This window comes from Lissotriton helveticus, chromosome 3_1, assembly GCF_964261635.1.
Source record: "Lissotriton helveticus chromosome 3_1, aLisHel1.1, whole genome shotgun sequence".
Lineage (NCBI taxonomy): Eukaryota > Metazoa > Chordata > Amphibia > Caudata > Salamandridae > Lissotriton > Lissotriton helveticus.
The window spans coordinates 1,551,774,233-1,551,797,626 of NC_136061.1; positions in this window are offsets into that span (position 1 = coordinate 1,551,774,233).

Below are 23,394 nucleotides of genomic sequence, written 5' to 3' on the forward strand. Positions count from 1 at the left end.
CCATTTTCTGTGTGTTTTTAATTGTGTATGCCCAAGATATTTGCACAGTTTATTGATGAAGATTTTATTTATGCTAGGACTGCATTGGATTTGAATGCTTTTTTGAATAAATTGTATACTTTTTTATGAATTTTGTTTTTACTATTCCTCTTTGTTCATCCCTGTATGTTGTGATTTTGGTGCAACTCATATTAGTATGTGTGTTGTTGACTTTGCCCAAAGGGGAATTTTTGTTTGACATTTATTATCTGGGCCAACAATTACATTTATTAGGTGCAAAAAGGCATACGGTATGTAGAGTAGGGTATATAAAAACACATTATTTGTGGAGTTCTGTGGTGCTTTGACTTATTTTCCTAAAAGGTGACTGAATGTTTAATATTGGGCAGTGTACCACCTTCAACTTTGCAAAGCTCGAATGTCAGGCAACAGTCATTGAAAAATCGCACTCGCTTCGACTTTTGCCTGGGAAAAAAAAACTCAGTCTGGAACAGGAAACATTGGCTTTTTTTGTCTACAAGTAAAGACCACGTGACTGCTATGCTTTTCACCACTGGTCAAATACACAAACTTTTCAAAATGCAAGTAAACACTGGCGGAGCTTGTGTGCTTAATGAGCCTTGACAGAAAGCAAGATCGCAAGTGCGATCGCGATCAAAGAGAAAGATGTGCGGCCGAGTGTGATCCGTGAAAGACAGATGGCGGCTGTGCGTGTGCACGCTCGCGTGAACGCAGGTGCTAGGCCAGCCAGTAGCACTTTTAAAACTCACCTACTAAATGTCTCGTCGAGCAGCGCATGTGCTGACTCAGCAAGACCTAAAAATGAACTTCAGCTTTCCCTTGTTAACAACTCTGACCACACTACCTTCGAATACCTTGTAGCTTAACTAAAATTGCAAGGTTCCCACTCTATTCGTCTACAAAATATCTACCACCCGCCTGGAGATCCTCTTCCCTTCGTTGATGAACTATCTGACCTTCTAACTCCATCCTCAATTTCCAATTCCAATAACCTCTTCCTTGGAGACCTTAACCTCCACTGGAATGATACTGATGATCCCACTACCACCCTCCTCAACAATCTTCTTGAGATTAATGACTTCAAACAACTTTGCCAGTCCCCAACCCACACCAAAGGAGCTATCCTAGATGCCATGAACACCAAGAAGGATTTGGACTCCCTTTCCAATATCATCCCCATAGACTGGTCTGACTACCAACTCATACTGTTCACCATAGCTACCATGGACCCCCCTAACACCCACTAAAATCATTAAACCTAGGAAATGGATCAGAAATCTAAAGCTTATCCCCCATGGAGAATTGAAGTCTAAACTCCAAGCCCAGCTTCTCCTCACTCCTCTCCCCCAAAATGCAAATGAGCTCACTGAACACTTTAATAAATCAGTCACTGATGTCCTACACCTAATGGTCCCACCCAAACTAAAACATCAAAGAAATATCCCATCCAAATCTTGGTATAATACAGAGCTCAATAGCGAAAGACGCTCACTAAGACTAATAGGAAGAACATGGAGACAGCATCCTTCGCATCTGGCACACCTCAGACTAGCTAGAACCACATACAAAAAACCTATCTTTAACGAAAAGGCTTCCTTCTTCCGTACTCAACTTAATTGGGCCAAAAACAGACACAAAGAATTGTTCAACTTCATTCGTAACCAAACTTCCTCCGCTCTTCCAAAGCTGATTGCCTCTATTGCAAGATGTGAAGAAATTACCCACGTCTTCTCAGAAAAAATCGCCAAAATTGACCAAACCTTCCTTTCATCCCACATCCTATCCAACACCCTACACTCTCTTGACATCACCTCTAACATTCATCCCACAGTCCTCACATCCCTTGATCCCACCTACTAACACACCTTCCCTGAATCATTCTTCAAACTTTCCTACTATGGCACCTCTTGAATACAACACCCAGACCCCCATCTCAAAAACAATGCCTCCTGGCACACTTTCCGCCCTGTAACTGAACTTGAAGTTTCCAAAATCATTGCTAAACTAAAACCGTCATCTCATATAAAAGACCCCCTCCCTTCCAAACTTTTCCAAGACCTCAAGCACATCATTAACCCATTCTGGACGTAAATCATCAGCACCTCCCTGCCACGGGGTGTGTCCCTTTCTCTCTCTAATTTGGTCAAATCACCCCCATCATCAAAAACCCAAATGCCGAACCCAATGACCTGAACAACCTCCGCCCTATCTCTAACCCCCCCCTACTTTCCAAAGCCCTTGAAAAATGTGTACTGCTCCAATTAGACAAACACATTGATAACTTCAACCTACTAGACCCCCTACAATCAGGCTTCAGGAAATGCTGCAGCACCGAAACTGCCATGTTAAACATTGTTGACGACATCCACCACCCCCTTGACAATGGCGAGTCCTGCCTACTTATTCTCCTTGACCTCTGCACAGCATTTGACACAGTCAATCACCTTGTCCTACTTAATGTGCTCAGAGATCGCTTTGACCTCAATGATACAGTCCATAAATGGTTCGTCTCACACCTCCAGCACCAAACACAGCAGATCAAAATTCATGCCTGCCTATCTAACCCCACTCCGGTCTTCCTAGGAGTCCCTCAGGGATCCATTCTCTCTCCCTCTCTCTTCAACCTCTTTATGGAACCCCTCACTCTCATTCTAAAACAAGCCGGAATCCAATACCTCCTCTATGCTGATGATACCCGACTCCACTACAAGATCAAAACCCGCTTGGATATCATTCATCTTAATAATACCCTTTCCAAGATTCAATCCTCGATCCAATCAAATCATCTTAAACTCACCCCTAAAAAACTCAAATCATGCTCTTCTCCCCAAAAAAGAACCCTCTCCAATCCTGTATCTCCGACCTGAACGCCCTCAACTGTTCAATCACCCTGTCCAACTCCGTTAAATCTTTTGGGATCTACATTGACAAGAGCCTAGCTCTCAATGTCCACACTAAAAACTCGAATTGATTATGGCAACGCCATCCTCTCCGGAATCCCCAAGGTCCACCTTGCTCCTCTCAAATCGCTTCTCAACCTTGCAGCCAGGCTCATTACCGATGGCAAACGTTTCGACCACATCTCCTCAGCCCTCCAAACTCTTAAATGGCTCCCCATCGATGGCAGATCCTCCCACAAAACTGTATTTATAACACACAAAGCCCTCCATCAAAACACACTGCTGCACCTCGCCAACAAACTCTGCAAAGCGGGCAGCACACGACGAATGAGAACCACTAACACCCTCCTGCTAGTCCCACCCCTGCCCAAATAGAAACCCACACAATCCCACTTCTTCTCAGGAAATGCCCCAAAAATCTGGAATGCCCTTCCCTAAGACCTACGATGTAACCCTTCCTACAGCAGCTTTAAAAAAGAGCTCAAAACTCACCTCCTCAACAAATATTGGGGATCTTAACCTACGCCCTAATTTCACCCGCCCACCATTACTACTCCATTCCGCCCCTACTCTCCTACGGCGCCTTGAACTGCTCTAATTATCTGCTTATCCAATATGTGTTAGCCCAAACTGTTTCTCTTCTATCAATCCTGTTGTTACTCTGGGCTTCTTACATTTTGTTTGTACCGCTTATTAGCATAATTCTCCTGTCTCACATCTTTATACAATAGTTTGATCTCCCCTATCCATGCTATATATAGTCATGTACCCTACTCTCATTTGTTCTATTTGATATGTGTTAACTCTAGCTGTTTCACTTCTGTTCACCTGTTTTGATAATCCATACAGTCAAATTATTGTTGTTTGCCTTTACTATCCTCATTCTCATGTAAAGTGCTCTGATACCTCTGGGTCCAGCCAGCGCTATATAAAACCTCTAAATAATAATAATATTCATGAGGTAGGTCTCGCTTTGCCACCCATTGGGAATGGCCAGCACTCAGAGGGATGGTGGCTTGGTGAGGACAGCAGTTCACCATGTCTGCGATTGCTTTTTAAATAAAGCAATTTTTTTTGTAATAAAGCTTTAAAGGAAAATGAGATGCATTTAAAAAAGAAAAATGGAAATCTACCTTTTCATTTTTTAAGTGCAGGCAGCTGTCCATACGACCACTGCCTGCTCCTAAAAATGAAGGGCCCACATTCACAAATGCATTAACACCAACTAGAGTTGGTGGTAATTGCTAGATGTGGCCCGTGATGGTTAGAGCGGTGGGTGCGGGTGAGTCGACAGATGATGAAGAGGGAAACTTAAATAATAAAAAAGAAAACCATGGTTTTCTTTTTTCTTTTATTTAAGTTTCCCTCATTGTCATATGTCGCCCCACAGCTCTTACCTGCACAGGCCGCGCCTGGTAACTGCAAATGTTTTGCAACCGGATTCCTGGTCGCTCTTAACATGCCCCTTCCTTATAGCGACTTACAAATCCTATTTTGTGAGTCAGTAATAGATTACCGACTCGCAAAATAGGGTTGATACATGCCAAAAAGCATTTTACCAGTTGCAAACACCCCAAAGGCCCATTTACGACAAGGAAAATGCTTTGAACAACTGGCCCAATGCCACTGCTGTGCTCCTGCTGATGCCTTCACCTTCGGAGGCAAACCAGGCAGTGTAATGCACAGGATAAATGAGGATCTATGAACACCGCAGGTATCTTCCCTCAGTTCATTTTCATCAGAGAGTGTGCTGAAGCCAAATTCCACAGAGTCAGAAATACATCATGCATTGTGTGTCAACTAGGCCACTATGGAAACGTGGAAAGAGTGTTTGCTAGGTATTTATGGCACTTTGGAAACTGGGAAAACTTGGAATTATGAATTATCCCAGAATGTGCATGGTTATCTTTTTGGAGGCTTGCAAAATCAACTAAATGGAGTATTACCAGGAAATCTAAAGAGATACCTACGGCATTTAAATAGCAATGCATGCTAGCAGAGTATTACACAAACCTGCAATGGGCTTGCAGGAGGGTTATTGAAACTTACATCACTCAACTTTTACCTCTGCGATGGTTATGGAATTGTAGAGCGGGGTATCTGTCCCAACAATATAAAGTAAATGCCCTGCAGCTTAGAAAGCTGCTCTGACTTCTGACAGCTCTGATACAGGGCCCATGTTTATTAAGGATAAATATAAGTTAGTTCTTAATTAGGATCTGAAAAACTATTGGAGCCAATGAGTTTGTCTAAAGAACTATTATGAGATTTGCAAGATATGCATATTGGTGCTACTAAGGTTGCAGAGCTGAATCAGTTAAAGAGATACACTATGTAAATATGCAAAGTGTCAAAACAGTGACAATATAGATCATTGTAAAAACACTCCCTTCTAAAGTGGTCATATTCCCAACGTGGTTCCCAAGTTTTACGAGCCTTCTTTATGTTTTAATTTGCATGATTTGTCAGGGACCCTCCCAAATAATTGCCTGGGGAAACTCTAATTCCCCACTTCAAACATGGCCATTTATATCGCTACAGTTTTTCATCAGTTACAAGACCAATATGGTTAAATGGCATCATTTCCACTGCATTTGCTGGAAGTTCTTTGGCAGGAACACTCAATCTCCCCATATAAAATGTTCTTTGACTCTTAAGAGGTTTTGACCAATGCTACTGTCCTAATGTTCTTCATAATTCGCAAGGTGTCCTTCTGTCATCCCTGTTGTAGAGAGATCTTAAAGTCCTTCCAGTTTTGGACAATGTCCATTATAATCAACAGTTCACTATTATTTTTCTTTAAAAAATCCACATCCGCTATGAGTTGATTTTAAAGCTTACCACATTTTGATACCTGATAATGGCCTGTAATCCGCCTAAAATTTCAGTTTGCCATTAAAGTGCCCCCAAGTACTGCTGCTTATTGCTAATAATATACATCATGGTCATATATTGGGGCCGATTCACAACCTGCATTTTGTAGTACGTAAAGTACTACTACAGTAGTACCATTTACTTACTACAAATTGCAATTCACAAACTTCGAGTAGGCCCACCTCCAACTAGGTGTTGGCAGGATGGGCCCTCCTGCTGAGTTCAATGGGGTGGACCTGTTCCTTGTCCTACTTACATTTCAAAGGGCTGCCTCCAGCACACTCAGAAAGGAACTTTGACAGTGGCCCATTGTCACCCTGGGCCTCTTGGAGCCTGGGGCAGGGGAAAGAAGGACATTTTCCAGAACCAGATAGAGGAGAGCCAAGACGTTTCTCTCAGAACAGCATCTGGTATAAATATTTGACACTCAGACCAACCTTTCAGTTCACTCCTGGACCGGTGGGGGACCCCCAGAAGGACTGCTTAGTACTTTGGAGGACTGCCAGCTGCTTGTGGCTTGCTTTGTACATCAGAGGACTGCCCTGCCCCTCAAGAGGACTGCTCTGCTGCTTGAAGCTTGTATTTTAACCTCAGTGGACTGCCCTGATCTTGACACTTGCTTTGCTGCTTGATACCAGAAATACCAGATTGACTCCAAGGGCATATTGAATGGCCTCCTATTATGAGTTACAGAGACACAGCAAGCCCTCACAACCTTGAACTCACACCTGGACCCTGCCTGAAGTAACTCCTGCCCTACCAGTGGTACCTAACCAGTCCTTGGAAGTGGTGCTAAAGGTACCCAAACAAAAGAACCCTTCAACATGGGACTTATGAAATGTTCCACCAAAATATAGTCTGAGAACCGACCAGGAGACGGGGACGTACCTGCTCGCTGATCCGCCAGAGGTGCATTGCTGGTCAGCCTTACTTTACGTTAGCTTCAACTACATTTTTCTCCGAAGCAGCAAATTCTGTTGAGCGGGACTGCTGAGGAAGGGCATCCGGCCTCATGGAGCCCCCGTCAGCTAGAGCCCACAGATTCATACCACTGTAAATTTCTGACTTCCCAAAAATTGGCAAGGTCCAAACTTAGAAATCTCCATCTATAGTCTCCTCAACAACAATTCTTCCTCCTCAGACAGTGTGCCCTACCTTGCCCCGTTGAACTTTACTTTCTCAGGAGCTATCTTCAAAATTTCTTCTAAGTCCGACTGTAAGCCAAGACCGAGCCCAATCCAACTCAGGTATCCAAACCAGAATTTATAGTTATCAGCCATAACTTTTGACTTTGCCCCAGTCTTGCACGACTATATGCCAGTGATTGGCGCGATGTCTTTTATGTTGGGGGGGGTTTTCACGACAAATGTATAAAGTAAAAAACTCCAGTTATGCTGGTTGGATTTAATTTTTTTGGGGACAAATTACGTATTGCATTTTCTATATTTTTCCAAGTTGGTGTAGGATTTTTCTTGTGTTGTGTTTTCACTTTATTGCTGTTATGTGCTGCATAAATACTTAACACATTACTTCTAAGTTAAGCCTGACTGCTTTTGTGCCACGCTAACAGAAGGTTAAGCACAGGTTAATTAGTGACTTTTTTGTGGTTCACCCTGACAGGGATTGTGGTTGTTGCTTGACAAGAGTCTTCACCCCCCACAATCAAAAACCCAATTTCCTCCAACAAGGTATTGAGTCCTTTCTTCCACTCATGTCACATTACAATGCATTAAGTCAGGGGCTCTTGGCCCAGTAGTGCTCTGATGCTCAGTATTTTGCCCTTAGCTGAGTCAGAAATATCAAAGTGCCACTCTCTCACAATTCAGCATAACCCACCTCCTTTCCCATCATTCATCCATTTAAATATCTCTATCATTGGCAGCTAAAAATGTCATAACATACAAATGGGTGGCACATCAGCTGAGCAGGCGCAGTCAACTTCTGAAAGACCAGGGTACATAGCACACCTCCTTCATCCATTCACTCACTAGATGTGGGTGAGCCACTTAAAACTCAAGCCAGGCTTGAGCCAGATGCCTGGCTCTGGCTCAGCTCGAGATCCTTTTAGTCCCTCAAGGTCATAACAAGCCGAACTTTCATAGGTGGCGATATGGCCCAGTGGATATTGTTGCCTGCTGACCATGTAACATGAGGAACCAGCCTTGAATCCCAGCCTCGGCTCATCATCTTATGAATCCTGGAAATCTCCACATGCCGAAATAAAAGTGTAACAAAATCTGTGTCTTTTGAGAAGCGCTCTTACGTATGTGGGCAAGGTTTGCTCTATGTAAAACTGGGAAAAAATAAAACATGAATTTGGCTTGTCACCCTCAGCTCTAAAAACATACTCCAAGAATTAGGGACAAATCTTTACCTTTGAAGTGAGAAAGAGATACCCATCTTGTGGGTCAATTGCACAGTATGGACTTGGAAAATCTGGGATCAGTCCTGACTTCAGTGTTTGACCAAATGGTGTAAATCTAGGCAAATACCTTATTTCATAGAGCCTCTTTTTCTCATTATGATGCATGAGATCACCTTCAAATATGCGAGTTCAAGGTTTGCACTGTACCAAAATCTTCTGTGCGTTTGATAGCCTGATATTACTCCGTCGATAATAAGAATCTAGGGGCCCGATGTATGACACATTTTAGCAGTCGCAAATGGAGAATCGGGCCATCTGCAACTACTAAAGAGTCGTCTGGCCTGTACTAACCCTATTTTGCAAGTCGATAACCTATTACTGACTCGCAAAATAGGGTTTGCGAGTCAATATTAGGAAGGGGCGTCCCTTCCTAATAGCAAATCTCAGGGGCATGTATGAATGCTTTGCGACTGAAATGCAGTCGCAAAACATTCATATATTACTGACTCCATGAAGAAGTTCGCAAGCGGGAAGGGGTTCCAAAGGGACCCCTTCATCTTTAGGAATGTGAGCGCCAACATTTTTTAGGAGCAGGCAGTGGTCCCACAGACCACTCCGCACTCTTAAAAAAAAGAAAAGGTAGCTTTTCGATTTTCTTTTTGAAATGGATCCCATTTTTCTTTAAGGAAAACGGGCTGCATTAGAAGTAAAAAGTTGCTTTGTTTAAAAAGCAATCACAGGGATAGTGGTCTTCTGACCCCAACAGGCCACCATCCCTGTGAGTACTGGCCATTCTCAATGGGACACAAATTGTAACCTGCCGCATGAATATTGCTGAGGCAGGTTCCTTGCGACCCATTTGGGCATTGCAAACAGTGTTAAACACACTGAAGTGCAGCGCAGTTTGTGACTTCCTATTAGCAAATCACAAAAATGTGCTATTAGGAAAAAGCAAACCTGCGATTTTGTACTTCTGGCCCTGGGCCACATATGGGGTATATATGACAACTAACTTGCCTCTTAGTTCACCAATAGGATTGTCATCAGAACAGGGGAAGAAATGTTTCTCAGTTCATGTTGAAATAATCTCCGATTTAATAAATGCTTCTTTGTGCAGATATAGGTCCTGATTAAGAGTCTGACAGTCGTTGCCCACCAGATTCACTGTGGGGCAACGGTGGCGGTCCCGCAGCCGCCATATTACGAGGCGGTTATTCAGACTGTCACTGCTGTGCTGGCTGCGCTAGAGAACCTCTGTTGCCTGGCGGTGGCACAGCGGACTGGAGTATACAATATGCAAGGCAGGACCACCGCGATCTGCTGAGCATACGATGTTTCCCCACTGCCAGCCTTTTTAAGGCAGTGATCCCGCCATGAAAAGGTTGCCGGTGAGGAAACAAAGGGGGACCTGCACCGCCTTGGGCATGCATTCAGCAGGAAACAACAAGTTTGCATGCACCCCAAGTTCCAGCACGGCATTACTACACAACCCATGCAGTGCTGAAACTGCTTTTGCGTCCCAATTGTGGTGCCCCTTTTTAGGGCACTGCCACGGGAATGATAAAAGAAAAGCCCGCCAAACACAAGTTGAACTTGCAATCTGATGGGTGGGTCATGCACGGCTTTGGCAGTGTTGTGCCGACGCAAAGCCGGCGCAGCACCGCCAAAGTCGCAATCAGGCCCAAAGTCTGCTCTGCTAAGGTGAAACAAGTCTGCTTCTCAAAGAAATAGAGTTTAATAAAAACATGATATATATTGCATTATTTACATGCCTAATATTTTACAGACTTTACTCATGTAGAGTCTCTTTGAGGGGGAAACAGTCTTTACAATGCAATTTTTACATCGCAGTGACTTTGCCATGCATTTATTATCAAGCAAGTGTTTACCATGTGTAGGCCTTTACCACGCATTTAAGATAAGAATGGAAGTTTGGGGGGGTTTCCCCCGCCACAAAAAAAATATATGTATACATGTATATATTTGAACTTCCGTTACTAATACTTACCATAGTTAGACTAATAATGACTGGCAATGGCATGCGAGCTAAAAGCCTATGCATGATAAAGAAATGTGGGGTAAAAAATGCATTGTAAAGGCATGCAATGTTTTTACATGCATTGTTCCGTCATACAATTTAAAGACAAGCCAGACCATAGGCGTGCCTCGCCCTGTTAAATGATGGATTGCCCACCTCTTTCACTCATCCATTCACCCCACCATCTATGGAATCACCCATTAAGCCATCCATCCATGCACTTATTCATTCATCTATGTACTCCAGTGAATGATTAATTTAGACACACACCAACTTGCCCTTCCACCAAAAATACAAGGTTAGCATTAAATGAAGAGCCATTTCCTCTTTAATAATTATGAGCGTGATAATGTTGGCCTATGAGTGAGGGTTATGTGTGAGCTGGTGTGCGGGGCATGTGATCAGGGAATGTATGCGTGTTCATGTGAGAGAATAAGTGAGGGTTTTGTCTGAGCTGATGTTTTCGTTATTGATGAAACAGTGAGTGTACAAGTGCATTGCTGTGAGTGAGGTCCCTGGGTGAGCTTGTGCAAGTACCTCGAGAAAGAGTGGGCCTGATTCATGAATGTAAACGTACACGTTTGTGTACGTTTGCTATTTTTTTAGTATTCACAAACGACAAGTGTCATTTTACTAATAGCAATTTTATGACTGCGGAGAGTCCGCAGTCGGGGCGAAGAACTCTGCTCATAAAAAGAGAGGACGGGACTTACTTTTTATGTGCAAAGTCTCCGCAGTCGTAAAATTACTATTAGTAAAATTAAACTTGTAGTTTGTGATACCGAAAAAAAAATAAGTAATATTACACAAAAAGTGCATGTTTACCTTTGTGAATCAGGCCCAGTGAGTGTAAGAGTGCATTGTAGTAAATGTGTTCAAGTGGCCTGCAGTGCAAATCTGTTGTCAATCAATCAATCAAGTGTCTTGTAAGGCACAACAACCCACCTGTAAGGGTCTCAAGGTACTGGGGGGGTGGGGGGTGCTGATACGTAGAAGGCGCTGTGGTTCAGTCGAAGAGCCAGGTCTTGAGGTCCTTGATGAATTGAGGCAGTGATGGTGATTGGCTGAGGTGGTGAGGAAGGGTGTTCCAGGTCTTTGCTGTGAGGTAGGAGAAGTAACACCATACTCAAACATATAAGTGGCAACAGGATTGTTTATTGTGCTAGTTACAGATTGTCAATCGAAATGCATTACCATTACAGCACATGCACATTTTTTTCATTTAACAAACTGAATTTTTAACACAATTAGCAAACAGAATATGTCTGGTCTACAACTGAAATTCCAACTCAGACCTATTTACTATGCCAAAGGCTGTTAAAGTCTGCCTTGCATCTGTGATCAGCACATACTTGCTCATATTTCCATGCTCTACACACAGCACTCGGCTGCCCTCTAGGGTTAGAACCGCATTATGTAAATATGTTCCAATCAATTAATAAACAAAATACATTTGAACAACTGCGTGTTTATTTAATCAGTGTTGTAACTAGATACAGCCACTAAAAACTACCATGTGGAGTTTAAATATTTTCAGTTTCTTCATCGATTTTCTATCCCAAATTATTAATGAATATGTCTTTATAACACACTGCTGTCTCTTTCTGGTATTGTGGCATTTGTAGTTATAAGGCTGGGAACTAAGGGTCCTTTTTAGGTCTGTATTAGCTATCTGGAAGACATCATGTCATCACTTCTTCAAAAATAGTTCAATAAGAAGAGGTACAGGGAGTGGGCTTTGGTTCTGCCACCTTCAACCATTGGCTTTTACATGTTTGTAGTTGTTACCTTTCCTTGGGTGGGCTTTCCTTCAAGGGAATGATATTTTGTGGGTGGTTACATTGTTTAGTATGCACCCATTAGGTTAGGGAATCTGTAGCTCATTTGATAAACTGCAACTGCAACTTCACTTCTAGCTTCTATGTCATTCTATGTGAGTGCTTTCCTATATTTACTTTTTTAACTCAACATTTTTAACGCTTATATATCACTTTTCTGTTTAGGAAGGGATTGCTATGTGGATGCCAGGCTCATGCATCCAAACAATTCCATAATCACTCTTGCAAAATCATTTGTTTTACTTTGCTATCATCATAAGATGCTGTTGGAATTGCAGCAACTTTTGTTCACAATGGAAATACCTGTACACACAGAGGAGTTATAGGCTGTTGTTTCAATCATGTACAGTCACAGGGTATTTTGGTCGGGGTTGGGGGTAAATGTAGGGCAAGTAGGACAGATCCTTGACAGATTTTCAGGATAACCATTTCCTATGCAAATACATTCTATTAAGATGTATTGTCTTCGAACATATTGAATGAGGCTATCCTAGAAATCTAGCATGATGAAGCCCTCCTGGCCTGTGCTAGATGTGCATTGGTCTACTTCATCAACAGAGACAAAGCTGATATTTTTTCAAGGACCTCTCCTTGAGCAACATTTTATTTTATTATTAAATCAAATCTATGATCCATTTTTGCAACAGTGTTACACAGTATTTAAATAACCAGTTGATGTCTGAGAAAACAGTTTGACAATGTCATCATGGTGCAAGAAAACAAACCTTAAGAAATGATTGTCAATTCTCCCTTAAACAGTTCTAATAGAAATTGAAGTTGGAGCCAACTGTGGCCCGTCCATAGGGGCTGGGGGCCAGGCCCCCTCATCTTTTTCCCTCAAGAAGAGTGTCTGTCAGGCTGAATAAAGGTCTGCCTGACAGATACTTTTTATTTTCAGGTCAGGCAGTCAGGAACTAGACATGTGCTAAATAAGCAGGCTCCTGGCTGCCTGAGCTAAAATTTGCTGGGCTGAGGATGTTACAGCTCCTGTGGGATGCCTCCTCAGCTCAGCAAAGGTCCTTGAGGCCCTCCTCCTCGTGACGAGGGGTAGCATCAATCATTGTCTCAGACCTGGGTGCTTCCGTTTTAAGCCCTGAAGTGCCAGAGGCCAAGTGGCATTCAGTTTAACCTTGTCACAGAGTGGGGTGGGGTCAGCAGTCTCACTGACCCCATCCCACTCTGTGAAGAGTTTGGGACTGCTGATTTGACTCATTGGCTGGCTTAAGGTCAACCAATGAAGGAAGGCAGCAGTCCCAACTCTCCTGGGGCCTCCGAGGCAGAGCTACATAAGTGTTCTTTTTTTCTAATTAATATTTGGTGCATGCATGTTTGAATATTTGGAAAGGAGTTTTGTGAATGGATGTGTGTGTGGTTGGGCATCTGTGATGGGTGTGAGTGAGTGTGTATGTGTGCAAGTGTGTCCCATCTGCCCCCACCCTCCTGGTAGAAGCAGTGTCAAATGAAAGTGGAAACATGTTCGAAATCTTGGGAGTGAGAAGAAATAAAATCAAGATTTTTCCAAGGAAATTGAAGAGAAAATGCAAAGATGACTAAAGATTCAGAGAATATATATTTTCCTTCTGGAGTCCTACTGCACACTTAAAAACATGGTTCACACCTTTTGCAGTAATTTAATGCTACCAGTAGGTGGTGTACTAATCATTTGGAACAAGCCACCTTTGTTTGCATTTAATATTTACATTTTCTGGGACAAGCTCAAAAATGCCCTTTGTTTTTGCCAGATTCGGGACTATATTACGAGTTGGATGGAGCTGTATCCCAGGGTGGGTTACTGCTCCACTGACCAGAACCGGCCCAGTGCCCCTACACCTGGATTCTTGAGGTACAGTTATACCACATCCTATTTTAATATCTGGAAATATTTACCAGATGTTATATGCGGACCTGGCAGGGTCTGCGAGCTCTAGTACAGCTCGATCTGTGCCCAAGCTATTCCTCCAGCACTGAGGCAACTTGGATGTTTCCTGCCTGTCCAGCACCAGCTTCACCTCTTCCATGACAACCTCACCATCAACCTCCCCATCCACAGACAGACACCCCCGGCCCAATTTACCACTGACTCAGTGTCGCAGTTGAAAGGGAGAGAATGGGGCAGTCTCGTGGGAAAAGAACCACTTATTCAAGGTCCACATGTTCTACCCAATTTCAGGGACAATTACTCCAAATAGGCAGTTTTAAAATGTGCGAATACTTCCCAGAAGTGTTCATTTGAGAAACCTGTTTACTGCACACCTAAATGCACCCCTTTTCTTGCACCTGTTGTCAGCAACATAGTACGGAAATGGGACTGGGGGAACCAGGGCCCAAAAAACTGCATCTAAGTAACTAATGCCAATGTAGGATCTAGGGCATAACAAGACTAGCCCATCACCTGAAGTTAAAACTGCAGGGAGAAAGTTGGGGCCAGATTGCACATAGAGGTGTTTTGGAGTTTTCAGCAATGTGCACCTTCACCAAGAGCTGCAAATGTTCATGTGCCAACAACACCTCTCAGTTATGGTAAATTATTTACCTATGTCAGAGAGCTTTCTAAATGAAACTTCTTTCATGTGTCGTCGCCTCCAATGAGAGACCTGTGGAGATAGAAAAAAGAGGGAAAAGTGTCAGCCGTAGTCTTCAATGATGCCTGTGCAGATGCTGCATATGTCCATCAATTTCCCTCCAGCTCTGTTGCACTTTCTTAATGCAGTCAGAATGGCACCTGTATGGGTGCTCTGTGCCATCTAGTCACTAGCCTCATTTTGAGCCGATGTATTGCTTTGTTTCAATCTGGTGGTCTGCAGTGGCCTCTTCTGATGATCCCAAAAGGCAAATGCTGATAGTGGCCATAACGTTATACCACTCCCTGTCTCCCTCACACACTGATGTGCAGTTTAAATAGGCTAAGGGCAGAAGCATGGACACAGACTGACTTCTTCAAAGCAACACATAAATTGAGGAATTTGGAAACTGTGAGGCAAATTTACTAATGTTTAGCTAAGCCAGCAAAGCTGCTGCACTGCGTTGCGTCAATGGGAAAAACAAAAACAGGATCATAGTTACATAGAGAAGCACTGTTTTTCTCTCCTTTTGTGCTGGTGTACTTTTAGCTGCCAGACTGGAACACAGATATCCTTGCACCACAGTGATGGTGTGTGTGCCTTGTGTCAAGCATAAGTATTGTACTGGAAGAGGACCTTCCAGGACAAAATCTATGATGTATTACTTATTCCACTTTATATGTTTGCTGTACAGTGCAGAAGACTTCTGAAGTTTAAAACGTTTTGGGAAAAACCTTATGGCTGCTACAAGAGGCATATGTTCTTTGTTGGAAAGCATTGTCGATCAATGTTAGTAGAGCTATTTTAGCATCATAAACCATTGGTGGTTGCATGGGAATGCATATGTACCATCCATGGAATGCCCCCTTGATGCAAATTAGTGCATAGGAAAATCCTTTTTTTCATTGGAACGTAAATTCTGACACCATTTTATGCTGGGATTGCATCACTTTTGTGAAAGTGTTGATACATTTTTCCCTTTATTTCAAGACTGATGCATTGTGTTTACCCAATTACAGTTCTTGACTTAGTGGCATCCGGCCATTGGCAAAGGAGTACTCAATAAAAAAAAAATTGGGGACTTTTTAAAAGAGAAAATACATAAAATCTGCCCCCTCTGAGAGTCTTGTGGTTATTTTGTTATTGATTGTATTTTTGTAAACCTAAATGGATTTAGTGAGATTTGCAAGGTCACTGGCCAGCACCACCACTCTCAAGTTTATTCCACCACCATTGGAGTTACTAGGTGGTTACAGACACATGGCCGAGGTCTACTGAAGTGAGCTTATAAAACAACATAGGTGGATCATCCTCAGAGACATTCATTCCAAGGGGCAATGAAGAATTGCATTACAGGAGCAGGGAGAGTGGATATGAAACTCCGTTGAGCCCAGTCTATGCAAATTGACTGATTTGCCTTTGTACGCATTTTCGGGTGTCGGGAGATAAAGAGTAATGCAGGTTGAAGGGGGGGGTACATTCCAGAGCAGGTGTCTCCAGTCGATTGGGAGCTACCAGTATTTTCCAGGAAACTTAATAATAACTCACAGCCTTGTGTTACTTTTTTAAATGTTTAAATAAGTATAACTTGGTCATATTTTCCTTTTAAAGTTAAGGGAAGACTGTCTTTATTTTATATTATTGTCATCAGGCTGCAGATACCCAGGCCTGGTAATGAAAAGTGCTCAATCAGATGTATGACCCAGGCTGTGGCACAGAGGTCAACAACTGAACTACTGAGGTATTTAACTCATAAATAAAAGTCCTTGTCAACTCAGTATTGGAGCTGTGAACATAATGATGTTTCTGAATGCTTTTAAATGGGAGACAATTTAAATTGAAAGTTACCTTAATGATTAAGTTAACTCTTCATTTTAATGTTCTCCCATTTTAAAGTGTTGCATTTACAAGCAACAGACCTCTTACTCTTGGTGGCAAGTATACACTGTGGCATAAGTATAACTTGAAATTTAAAGTGCAGAAAAATGTCCCATATTATGAACATTGTAACAGTGCATTATTCTGTACTTAACATTTCTCCAATTAAAAATCAAATGAGTGTGTTATACATGTAACAGAGCCACATATGGCGTAAAGTATGTCCTGTGCTGCAAGTACATACACAAGGCACACAGGTGATGGATTTATGCAGAGCAAATCAAACATTCACCCCCAGTCAAGAGATCTGGGTTAAATCAATTGTTCTTTTGCTCATCATGCCACCCCAGTTTAGACCCAGCCATATGCAAATTAATCTTGACCCTGTTCCTCATAGGAACAGTCTAGTCTGAACTGCCAAGCCAGGTCCTCCCTGGACCGGAAACAAGCATCCTGGGACCGGTTTCGGGCCATCACCCCTCATCCAGGTTTGCTTAGATGTGGGTCCTGGGCTCACTGTGCCACTGAATTCAAGCTAGCCTGGCTGATGACGGGTGATGCCCTGAAACCGGTCCTAGGATGCTAGTTTCCAGTCCAGAGAGGACATGACTTGGCATTTCGGGCTTCACTTGTAAATATGGCCCCCTTTCATGCATTACTCTGAGTAAAAGGGGCGTTCCAGTGGTGTTGCTGTGGGTGTTTCCACACAACACCCATGAATTGTGACGCATTCCCAGATTTATAAGGTTTCGTACAAGGGAATGTGTCAGATTCTAATGCCTCCCCAGCTGAGGTGTGAAAGTGGCGTGACTAGGAGAAATTCCTTTATTTCTCCTTATTTTTTCCTTTTTCTATGTGTGCTGCATTTTAGCAAACATAGAAGGAGGAAAATGGCATCAATTATTGTTTTTCTGTAGAAAGGTGTCTCTTTCTGCACAAAAACAATCATCGCTGTAACACAGACACCCTTGCACCGTGTTGTGAGGGTGCCTGCATCGGTGCTAGGCAGCCAACTGTGCGCCAGCTCTGAGGAAAGCACAGGAATGCATCGTATTGCTGTAAATACAAAGCATCCCTGCACTTTCCTAATGACACAGCATAGCACAGCAAGATGGCTTCCAGACTTGCGCTGCATCATTTCCTAGTAAATATGCCGCCAAGAGTCGTTTGACAGTTACTATCTCACAATGAATCAAAGAACATTTGTCAATCTCAATTCATAGGCTGTGTTTATCAGCTGGCCTTGCACTCATTCAAACTAAGATAAAACTATCCATTTAAGATCCTGTAACACACCTACGCAGCCATTTAGGTCACTTCATCAGATCCATGGGGGTTAGGAGAAGGGGCAGATCCTAAGCAAAACTATGGAATAATTTTAACATTTTCCAGAATTAAAAAATGAAGGCTGAAATGTGAGTAAAGCATGTAGTGTGTTGCAGCTACAGCCCCCAGCGACCCCTAAGAATACCCCTCCTGTCAGTGAGTCTACCACAGAACGCTGACTCATCAGTTATCGGCTGCCTCCTCCTGGAGGGGGAGATGTAGAAAGGTGTGTATAGTCCCACTCCCATGGGTGCACAGCCCTTGTTACATGTATACCCCTTGGTAAATGCATGAACATAGGATGCGACCGCTGCATGACATATCTATGTTTATTAAAAATAATCTGAAAAGGAATGACGCGATCTGTATTATACCAGAGTGACGTTACAAAGTCAGTAGTCGAGTATGTCGTATTAATATTGATAAGAATGCATACGCTGCGTAAACATGAAAAGTAACCTCAAACAAAAAAAAGAACACGAAAGAGAACTACTGTAAGAAGACATTATTAAGGGTTTCAAAGCCTAAATTTGCAACAGAATAAATACACATGGCTTAAAAACCAACCCCTGCAGGCAGGAAAATCCCACACTGGTGATTATTCGATTAGCATTTTGGAAAGCGTTAAAAAAAACAAAGAGGAAACACAAAACGTTTATAAAGTTCAAGGTGTTATCCACAAACTGCACAGAATCCCCCATGAATAAACTCCACAACATCTCTACAGATTCAGCATCACTCAGGCGCTGCGAATATCTGCAAACTGTCTGTGCTGCTCAAAGCCATTGAGTCAACTTACCTACTGGTTCTGGTTCAGTACACCTTTGGGAATGACATACAAAGAAATTATATTCAATTATAAGACTTTTCTTGCTGGTTAACAGTTTACTAAATATGGAAAGTAGACGTTGCGAATTAAATACAAAAATATTATGAAAGTATGTTTAAATTTCTCTCAGACAATATACATTGGGGGAAACCTTTAAATGCGTGTAAATCTGTATAAGAGAGAAAGGACACTTACCGCAGAAGAAGACAAAAGAGTCTTTCTCCGAGCCCTAGAACACCTTGGGCTTTATAGGTCTCCAAATGCTGCTATTCTGGTTTTTCACATTCCAGTCAGTGGTTTTATGAATAGATCTGGGACGCAAACCAGTTCCCAACAATGGTGACTATTTGGCTTACTGGAACAGCGGAATATGCATGTTATGTGATCTGTAAAACAGGTCCACGCCTATTTTCTTTTTTTATGTCACAGGTGAAAGCTGAGCTCCATTTGAATTCTCTGACAGGACTACCAGCGCTCTGGGATCAACCTAAGTAACACAACTAGAGCCTACAAATATTAGTGCAAACCCATAGTTTTGATCTTCTCCATTTCAAAAAGACAAATGTAATACTATCTCAAAACATTCGTGGTTTTGCTTATTTTAATTTTTGAAAAGCATTAATTAAACCAGGCACTTGAAAAAGCCAGGAGTGGTAGCATTGCTTGGGCAGAACCTCTCTTGATCTACTAATGTCAATATTTCTATACCGCTCTACACCACAAGTGGTCTATAGGTGCTGCTGATGGGACGCTAGTATGTCCTGTATACCCAAACTCTCAGTCATGTCTTGAAGTCTCATCCTGAAGAAGTGTAGGAGGTTTCCAATACCAGGACATTCCACATCATGGCTGCTTGCACCCAGACGGTCCTTCGGCCATCGAGGTCCAAGTTATTCAAGTTATGGTGGCTTTCTTTCATAAAGAGTTAGGCGATCCGCCACTGGCTGAGGTGCTTTTACCAAGACAACCAGGAGAATCACAAAGGGATCCTATGCAAACAGCAAACCCAGCATCTCTTCCATAACAGACGCCTACTTCTTTCCAGAAGGGCAACATCTTGAAATCTCACGGTCATCATAGAAAATTCATGCAACAGACACCCTCTCTCACACTTTATCAAACGTCAGACAATGAAAAAACTTGCATATCTGCATCGGAACCACGGCCATTGATCCACAAACTTGTATTAAGGACATTGAAATTATGTAGAAGTCCTGAAGCCAATTATGCAGCAGCTATGACTTATTTATGGAACAACAAGAACAGGTTGTTTACCTTCAGCAAAAATGTTTCTGGTGGACCTTCTCTATCTGCAGATTTCTCACCTTTTGAATCTCCATCACCATGCAGAAATCCAGCCTTAGCTCTCCTCCACCAAGAGATGCAATCACACGGCTCCAGCTATTGCTCTGGTACCTTCTTCAGATTAGAGGTCACAGAGCCATATAACGCATCACCCTAAGTGCTGACACTTTAGGTCTACTTCCAAGGGCCCAGGACTGGGGTGGCACCACTTGGCAGGATAGACTCGCAGATAGCAGAGTACAGGCACAGGAGCAGGGTTGTTGGAAGCCTGATGAGTCCCTGAGGCTTTAGATCAGGAGGCCAGCTAACTAGCCCTTGGAGTCACTATAGAGTTCTAGGTTCAATAGAAGCATATCCACTCCTTCTCACCCAGAAAAAAGGGAACCAGGTCAGCACAGCAGGGCAGCAATAATTCAGAGCAGCAAACCAGCAGAGTGGTAGGCATTTCAGTAGCACAGCAGTCCTTCCACCTGGCATAGTATCCACAGATCCAGAAATGTACTGGAGTTGGTACCTGAAGCTCAGTATTTATACTAATTGCGCCTTTGATGTGGGGAGAAGCTTCTAGAAGCATGCCCTTGAAGGGCACAGGTATCCTGCCTTCCTGGCTAATTATAGGGGGTATGCTTCCCTTTGTGTGCAGCAAGGACACTGTCTAACTAAGTGTAAGTGGGACTGGGTCCAACTCCTCACTTACATCCTACCAGCAATGGCGCTTCCAAGCATACATAAGCTCCATATTGTGTGTGGCTGTCTAGGAGGAGGAAAGCACAAAGCCCAGCTGTCAACTACACCCAGTCATGTGACCCAAAAACAGACTGCATGCACTAAATGGCTAAGGCAGGAAAATGCCAACTCTCTAAAATTAGATTAAAAAAAATTAATTTAAAAATCCGACCTCACCATAATTTAGGATATTTCATAACAAATCCAAAAATACCAAACATGAACTGGTCACCAGCTCCCATTCGGAAATTACAACATATTTAAATGTGATAAGGTAACTCCAATGTTATCCTTTGGGAGCGTAAGGTCTTGCAGTAGTGAAAAACGAATTTAAATGTTTTTCACTACCAGGGCATGTAAAACTTAAAAGTACATGTCATACTTTTAAATACATTGTACCCTGCCATCTGGGCTTGACAAGAGATTTATTTTGCCAGGTTGAAATGGCAGCAGTGGCAGGCCTGAGACATGTTTAAAGTTCTATTCAGACGGGTGGCACAATCAGTTCTGCATGCCGACTAGTAGCATCTTATTTACAGGCCCGGGGCATAGGTTGTGCCATTTTACTAGGGTCTGACAAGTAAATTAAATATGCTAATTGGGTGTAAGTCAATTCCTCCATGTTTAAAGGGGAGAGCACAATCACTTTATTACTAGTTAGCAGTGGTAAAGTTCACAAAGTCCTGTGGCCACCAAAAACATAGTAAGCAAAACAGGTGATCTGAAGGCAAAATATTAAGGGCAAAAAACACGCAATTGAATATGCCAATTGGGTGTAAGCCAATTCCATCATGTTTTAAAGGGCAAGCACAAGCACTTTGGAGCTGGTTAGCAGTGGTAAAGTGAGCAGAGTCCTAAGGCCAGCAAAATAGGGAGCCTGAAACAAAAAGTTAGGAGGAAAACCATGCCAAGGATGTCAGGTCTGGCAGGTAAAACCTGGTCTTAGGATGGCAAAACAAGGAGAAATTATTAATTTCTCCTCATATTTTGCTCTTTCTATGTGTGCTGCATGATGCAGCAAATTACCTTTCAAGATTGTTCATGCACAGGAAGGTATCTCTTCCTGCACATAAACAATCACCCCTGCAGCATGGGCACCCTTTCAACATGGCTTATAGGTGCCTCCACTCGCGCTAGGAAGCTATTCAAGCGCCAGTGCTAGGGGAAACGCAGGGGTGTGCCATATTTTTCTAAATACCGCACATCCCTGCTTTTAAAAAATGTCAGAGTGGGACGTTACAAATTTTGGAGTTACACAGAGTTCAGACATTTTATTGTAACTATTCCCCCATGTGTGTTGCCAAGTGGATTAGTTGAGTTCTCTCGCATGGTTTGGGTAGGCCGAGGTAGGTTCAGTCACATGCATAGTTAACTCTGGCACAGCCCAGCCATCCTATATTTGTGGCAGAACTGTTCTTTATCAGTTTACTCGTCATGTAGACTATCTCCACAGCCTCTGTATTTTGAGCATCCCGGGCAAAATATTGTGGTCGGTACCACCATCATTCCTAGAGTTGTTGCGTTTCAGGGTTGTAGTAGATATGAGTGAGGGAAGCAATAGCTTAGAGGCCCTGCCAATAATGGACCGATGGAGTGAGGGGTGCATGTGAAATGAGGCAAAGCGTGGGCTAGGTTGGAGGCCCCACAGGTGGATAGAGGGCCCTTGCAGCTTAGAGAAGGGGACACAGTAACACAGGGCCAGGCACACCAGAGTGGACCTCAGCACAGAGAAGGCAGGAGTCTCCGCAGCTGGCACATGGAGATGTTAGTGGAGGAGAGGATACTCAGGAGGAAATCAAGGGCCCAGCAGGGTGGTGAGGAACACAAGGGTGACAAGGCCATGCTTTGTGCAGCTCACATGGAAACAGCAAAACGCCAATGATTGTTTTTGTGGAGGCAGGTGTCCCTTCCTGCACATCAACAATCATTTAAAAAAATTACGTTTTGCAACTTCTATGTGTGCTGCATTAAGCAGCACACATAGAAGTTACAAAACGAAATTTAAGATTGTTTATGTGCAGGAAGGGACACCTTCCTGCACATAAACAATCTTCCCATGCCATGCAGATACTCTTGCACTATAGTGCAAAGGTGCCTTAGTTGGCTTGAGGCAGCTAAATATTGTGTCAGTGCAGTGATGATGCACGGAGATTACCAGCTTGGGTTATTCGTAAAACTACCATACTCACCTGGGCCCATAAACATTCATACATAAACCGATAATCACCACTATGATCAGGATTTTATATTTTCCTTGATAAATTTACTTTTAAATCAATTCTTACCAACCTTTATCTCATTGGTTCTTGATTTCCTCTGGTCAATAGATCAGGTTGTTTGCAGAGTAGGCAGAAATGACGTTTACCTTTATTTCTTTGAATAATCACAGACTCGAGAGAATTTTAAACGCTTTATCTATACATTAATTTTGCTAGTCAGATACCAATACATGTCAACCACCAACATCTTTATGGAAAAGGATCAAAAGTAAACATAAACTTAATAAGATCTCATGATGTTGGTACCTGGGAAGGGTGGAAAAGGAAATAGTACAAGGACATACCATACAGAATTATATTTACCTAAAATGGTGTGAGGACCAACCGCTGGCCAAGGAGCTGGGAAAGGGACTCCCGAGTAGTCAGGAGCCAACAGTTCAGGACAGGTTCAGGGCAGGACAGGTGACCTCTTCTAAGTGCAACGCCAGCGTCACACCACTCTCTTGTACTATTC